The sequence below is a fragment of the Netta rufina genome (assembly GCF_964035555.1).
Source record: "Netta rufina genome assembly, chromosome: 1".
In the NCBI taxonomy this organism is placed as follows: Eukaryota; Metazoa; Chordata; class Aves; order Anseriformes; family Anatidae; genus Netta; species Netta rufina.
The window spans coordinates 67,086,289-67,092,487 of record NC_140123.1 but is presented as its reverse complement, the minus strand read 5'-3'; positions in this window follow the sequence as shown (position 1 = coordinate 67,092,487).

Sequence of the window (6,199 nt, the reverse complement as noted above, 5' to 3'; positions counted from 1 at the left end):
AAAAGGAACTACCAAGTTCAAAATGCCACCAGCAACAATAAATATTTACTCCAAAAAAGGGCTGCTACCTTCTCTCAAAGCAAAACGGAAACAGAGCTGAAGTTAGCCTCAATTCAGCCTGCTTTTTACTCTAACTTTGCCTCCCCCGTTCGACACGATTCAGAATGTGATTCCATCAGTTTGCCAAGAGAGGGGGGAAGGCATTTCAGCCAGAATTGTGTTTCATGTCAAACTGCACGCCAGCTCGGCCGCCCGGGAGGGAACCTCAGCCCTGGGAGGGGTGGCAGCCACCAACCTGTCCTGCCACACAGCGAGGTGCCAAGTCCTCAACAAGTTCCCTCCCAGTCTCCGAGTTGTGTAAATAGCCAACGATGGATATAGCGCATGCAAAAATGTCCTTACCCGGCAGGGACAAACATTAATATCCTCTGTAACGATTTATGTTCTTACTATGCCTTTCATCCCGTTACAAATCACAAGGAGAGATACTTACTGAATTATTATTTTTGAAGTCTTCATGGTCAATTAGACGTTAAATAGTAAAATCATCAGCCGATATATTAATTCGATGTAACCGGTAAATCCTTCACAGCAAAATTAAATTATGAGTAGTTAATAAGAAAGCCCTGGCTGCTGTTATTACTTGGGCTGCTGATGTTTATACGCCTCTACAACTGGGAAGTTCCTGGTGTTGAGGAATGGTCCTTGTGTATACTGGTGGGCGCGCTGTGGGTTGTAATGGAGCTGCCTCACGCTGCAACTACACAGACCTGTTTGTCATTAAGAGTCACCGGGTGAAAAAGCAGCAGCTGTCAGTCGTATCGCAGGACATGCTCGCATTGCTTAAAAATCCTCGTTTGTTTGTTTTTTTTTTTAATGAATGGCTAATTTGGAAGGGGCTCCCCGCCGGCGCCTCACAGACCTGTCCCAGCCCCAGCCCCGGCTGCTGGGGGGCGCCCGGCGGCGGCGGAGGAGGAGGAGGAGGGCCGACATCTCCGTGCGGGTCCCGGGCTCCCCCAGCTCCCCAGCCCCGGGGGTCTCTCCCCTCGCCCCGTACCTTTCCGGGGGGCGGCCACGAAGCCCCAGGCGTTGTGGTGGGCGAGGAAGCAGCGGCAGCGCGGCCGAGAACATGGCGGAGGGGGCGGAGGGGGCGGAGGGGGCGGCCCCCAGCCCCGGGCGCTTCGCAGCTGAGCCGAGGCGGGGAGGCTCTGATCCCACAGCTCCTCCTCTTAAAACCTGTCCTCATAACCCTTCATTGCGTTCGTAGAGTCACCAAGGTTGGAAAAGCCCTCCAAGATCATCTGGTCCAACCACCCCCGCCACCAATGTCACCCACTAAGCCATGTCCCCAAGCACCACGTCCAACCTCTCCTTGAACACCCCCAGGGACAGTGACTCCACCACCTCCCTGGGCAACCCGTCCCAGTGCAGATTATTGAAGCAGTCCAGGTTCAGCAGGAGACGGGGAGGAACAGATCTCACAGAAGACTCTGCCTTTCGCAATGCTCCCAGGTACATCTACCAGACCTCACCGTCTGTACCTGTGGAGGACAGGTCACCAGGTTGGTCTGTGTTAGTAACTGCTGCTCAATCACCTCATGATCCTCAGAATCGCAACTCACAATCACAGAATTTCTAGGTTGGAAGAGACCTCAAGATCATCGAGTCCGACCTCTGACCTAACGCTAACAGTCCCCACTAAACCATATCCCTAAGCTCTACATCTAAACATCTTTTACAGACCTCCAGGGATGGTGACTCCACCACTTCCCTGGGCAGCCCATTCCAATGCTTCACAACCCTTTCGGTAAAGAAGTTCTTCCTAACATCCAACCTAAAAAAAAGAAGATGCTGCATAACTAATCTTGAATAAAAATGGACTGAAATTTTGAGCATTATAACTTTTTTTTTTTTTTCCCATGTTTATTATTTTTATGATTATTTTTATCTTCACCATAATAACCTGAAGGAATAGTGAAAACAGGCGTAACGGGCCTTAAGGCTGAAATTAATTTTTCAGATTGTGAAGATACTTTCCCAGTGAGGATAATTTCACCACCAAACACTTAATCTTACAAGTAAAATTGAATACGCTGCTACTGTGCCTTTAGCACGTGGTCCTGACTGCATGTGCTGTGATACCAATCTTTTGTATATTGATTCCCACTTTGGTGCTTGAGCTGAGGAGTGTAGATGCAAGGAGGAAATAAATAAAGATTTCTGAAAACAAAATGAGTGAAAACTTGATAAGGTCCTCAGGAGAGCTTTTCTCTAGTTCAGGAAACATCACTTCTTAAAATAACGAAGGAGTTGTCCCTTCTTGAAATAAGAAGACATGGTCTTCAATTTATTTATTTATTTTTTTAAATCCCAATTCCCTGCTGTTTTTCACATGACCATTAGTCCATTTCCTCATGCAACTTGCTGCAGGTGCAATACGAATTTCATACTCTATATTTACTATTTCATGTGAATTTATTCCAGGGTTTCTTTGTAGAGATTCTTTGCTTGTACTCCACTTGTAGAGCAAGTTCAAACAACTTTGCTTCTGACATAAACAAATCAATAACGTTATACACGTTATTTTATTTTAGTTAATACAATTATGCCTGAGATATTGGCTCTTGTATCCTGCAGAACTGGGAAGCAAAGTAGGATTTTTTCAAGATGTGGAAATCAGTGCTGAATTCTATATGTGATAAATATCAATTTTAAGCTATGTACTGTAGACACAAAACAGCATTGATCCAGGGTCATTAATCTATTCCACAGCTTCCAGATAAATTTACCACAATGACTTGACATGGGTCTCCAGCTTCACTGATAACAATAAGTACACTGATAAGTACAAGAAATAAAAACAAAACACATATTTCACCTTTTTATTCTGAAGTTTTATTCAAATAAACCCAAATAACGAAATCACTTGACAACTTAAAATAACCATCTTACTAGCACAGTTTTGCATTTAGTATTTACAGAAAAAGATCTTAACTTTAAGAGAATGAAAATAGTATTTCTTAAAATTATATCAGAAATAAGAAAGGTCTATCCTTATAAAGTATTTTCAAAAGTCAGGCTGATTTTCTCTGAAAATTACCTGACCGTGGGAGGTAAAACTAAAAGAAAAATTCTGTCCATCTCTGACTAGTAACTGCTTCCCTTCCAACAGCAAGATCCAACTTAATGAAAATTTTAGCTATTTTGTCTTCCAAATCACCTGGATGACCTGAAAGTTAGAAAAGAAACATGAATATTTTGATTGTAGGGACCATAAATCATTGTTTCTCCCTTCATTAATGAAAAAGTCTTCTCTCCCTTCATTAAATAAAAGTCTTTTCTCTATTTTCCTGCTGAACCTTCTGCTTTTTTTTTTTTTTTTTTTTTTTTTTTTTTTTAGATACCCAACCTAATTTTACATGTGTTAACCCAACAGGAGGAGATATACAGTAGTTTTCCCCGTAAGGCGGCAAAGGTCTGATAGGAAGACATAACTACTTTTTGATACATCATTCTCACTATATGTGTCTGCTATAACCCTGTCTATTCTCTTCCAAAACAAATAATCCCAGTCCCATCTCTCCCCTGTCCTAGGGATATCTTTTCTGTGCTGAAATTTTGGCTTTCTTAAAATCTGGAAGTTTTGCCACTGAATTTGAGCAGGGACTTTACTCTTATTTTTGATCATTTCACTTAAGGATTTTACTTGATCTCTGTATCCTGGATTACTCAGACCACTCAGATGAACACCCACCATTCATTGAAGTGAAGTAGTTAATTATTTCCTTTTTTTTTTTTTTTTTTTTCCTTCCTTTTTAGCAAATCAAAGTGTTTGATTCGCTCTCTGCCGGCAGAGCTACAAGCAGTGTTCCCTCAGCCTCTCTTTGCCGTATATTGTATGGTACAGAGGCGTGGAATTGGATTAAAAGCTACAGCACAGTGCTCTGCAGATAAACCCACTGCAGGTGTGCAGTTTAATAGGATTTTAATTTGGTAACAAGTGAACAAAGAGAAGAAGCGCAGAATGGGATTTTCTAGATGAAAAAATGCTGCTCGTGCTGAGAGAAAGCAACTGCAAGCTCTGTGATAAGGAATAAAGATCAGGCCAATGCTCTCCGAGCTGCCCTTTTACAGATTACAGTTCACTCAGAGCATCTTTGTTTGTGCCATCAGTTTCAACAATTCTTAGTTCAAGCTACTTGCATTCAGCTATTTAGCATTTAACCTGCCACACTGCCCATTAAGCCAGTTTGTTTAAATCTTGCATCGTCTCATTCTCCTCCCTCTGCACTTTTTTTTTTTTTTTTATATATAAAAAGAATGTTTTCCTTGGGAGACGTCACCAGCCTGGAATATGTTCAGTTTTCGAGATTATTAACAATGATTTTCATGCTTCAAATTAAAAAAAGAAAAATATATATATAAAAAAAGAAAGAAAAAAAAATGCTGCGCTGTTCAAAATACATGTAAAAACAGGGTGTCTCTGCTGAGGAGCGTAATTTATATTCAGCATGAACTGGGGATGGGGGACCAAAAACAGATGGGGAAGGAAAAGGAAAAATGAAGGTGACGACTGAAAGATCATGAAGAGATCTGCTGAGACACAGGCGCATATTGCTGCTGCTGATGCAAGGGCAAGGTTGGGAGATTCTTTTCTGATTTCTGTTACCAGTCCTCCCTCTCGTTTTTCCAGGGTTTCACAGCAGAAGTGAGTTTTTAGCACTAATTTCAATGAGATGCGGGTGGAGGTGCGATGAACAGATTTTTTTCCCAAGCATAGCAGGCTGCATGGAAGGCACAGAAATGCCTTGTGGGACAAGATGAAAAAGACACGGAGGTTGGTGTTGTTGGCAGGGGATGGAGTGGAGGAAGGGAGCTGAAGAGAGACACCAGGCCAGAGAGATCTGCAGAGGCTGCATGAGGTAAAGGGCTGAAAGGGGGAAAAAAATACAAGCTACACCCTCGATACATGGTGCAGGAAGTCAGGCAGCAGGCGCACAGCCCAGGAAACAGCAGCTTGGCTGTGGGACGCCGCTGAGGGTTTGCATACCCCACAGGATGGGTTCTGGGATTAGCCAGGAGCAGGGACAGATGGCTGCCTGGGAGCAGGGGAAGGTGATCCAAAGTCACAGAAGCCAACCCCTTTTGCAACAGGAATCTGTTCAGGGGATCCACAGAGATGGTAAGGTGAACAAAGTGCTAGGAGATGGAGACGCTTTTGGCAGCTGCATTTTTCATCAGTATTGACATGGGCCGCTGGAACCCGGGGCTTTCAGTTCCCTTAGCTGTCAGGATCTTTCCTCTCTAAGCTTTTCCTACATTTTCCCAATCCTTTACTTTCTCCTTCCCTCTTCCATATCATCTCAAGTTGTGCTACTCCCCTTTTTGGGTTTTCTACCCATCCTCTCTTACTCTGGCACCCCTTGTCCCTCACTCTAAATTGCCTTGCTCTGTTCTTGGTGTCATGTTTAAAATATGTAAAAAAACAACACATTTATTTATAGGCATATCACTTACACAAACAACCCGGGTCAGATCCTTGTCTGCTGTCACCTGCGTAAGAGCATTGCAATGGCCACAGAGGCCATAAAAAAGCCCATATGCACAGCAGAGTGAAAGAGCACAGGAAGCAGGACAGACATTGAGTAAGCTTTCTACTGGTTTATCTCCTGATTTCTGGCCATCAGTGGTTTGGCAGTCCCTTGGTCATACCCTGCATCCAGCTCAGCTTGTTTTAGAAGTTAAGGTGGTATGGCAGGACAGGTCATCATACTGCATTTCAAAATAAGTTGTTATTTTGTCCAACAGCCCATGACCTGTGCGTAAATCATTCTTGTTTTGTCCCCTTTGTGCCTTCTTTAACCCCTCCAATTTCATTGCTGACCTAGTTTTAGCATATCTTATATTTAAAAGCAAGGGTTCTCCAACACTCTTTAGAACTAATGAGGATTTTTTTTTTTAAAAAACAGTTAATTTCCAGTCCTGGTCCTAGTTTATAAGCCGTAAAATAACGATAGCAAGATCACCCCAAAATGTTATTTTCTTCATGAATCTTGGTGCCATTAACATTTGTCCAGCTCCGTGTTCTGGAAAACACAGTGTTCTCTGAGACTGAAGACAAGTGCTGTTATTACATGGAAGAGGAATCTGAAAACAGCTGAACATACGAGTGATGAATATATCACTTCTATTAACCACA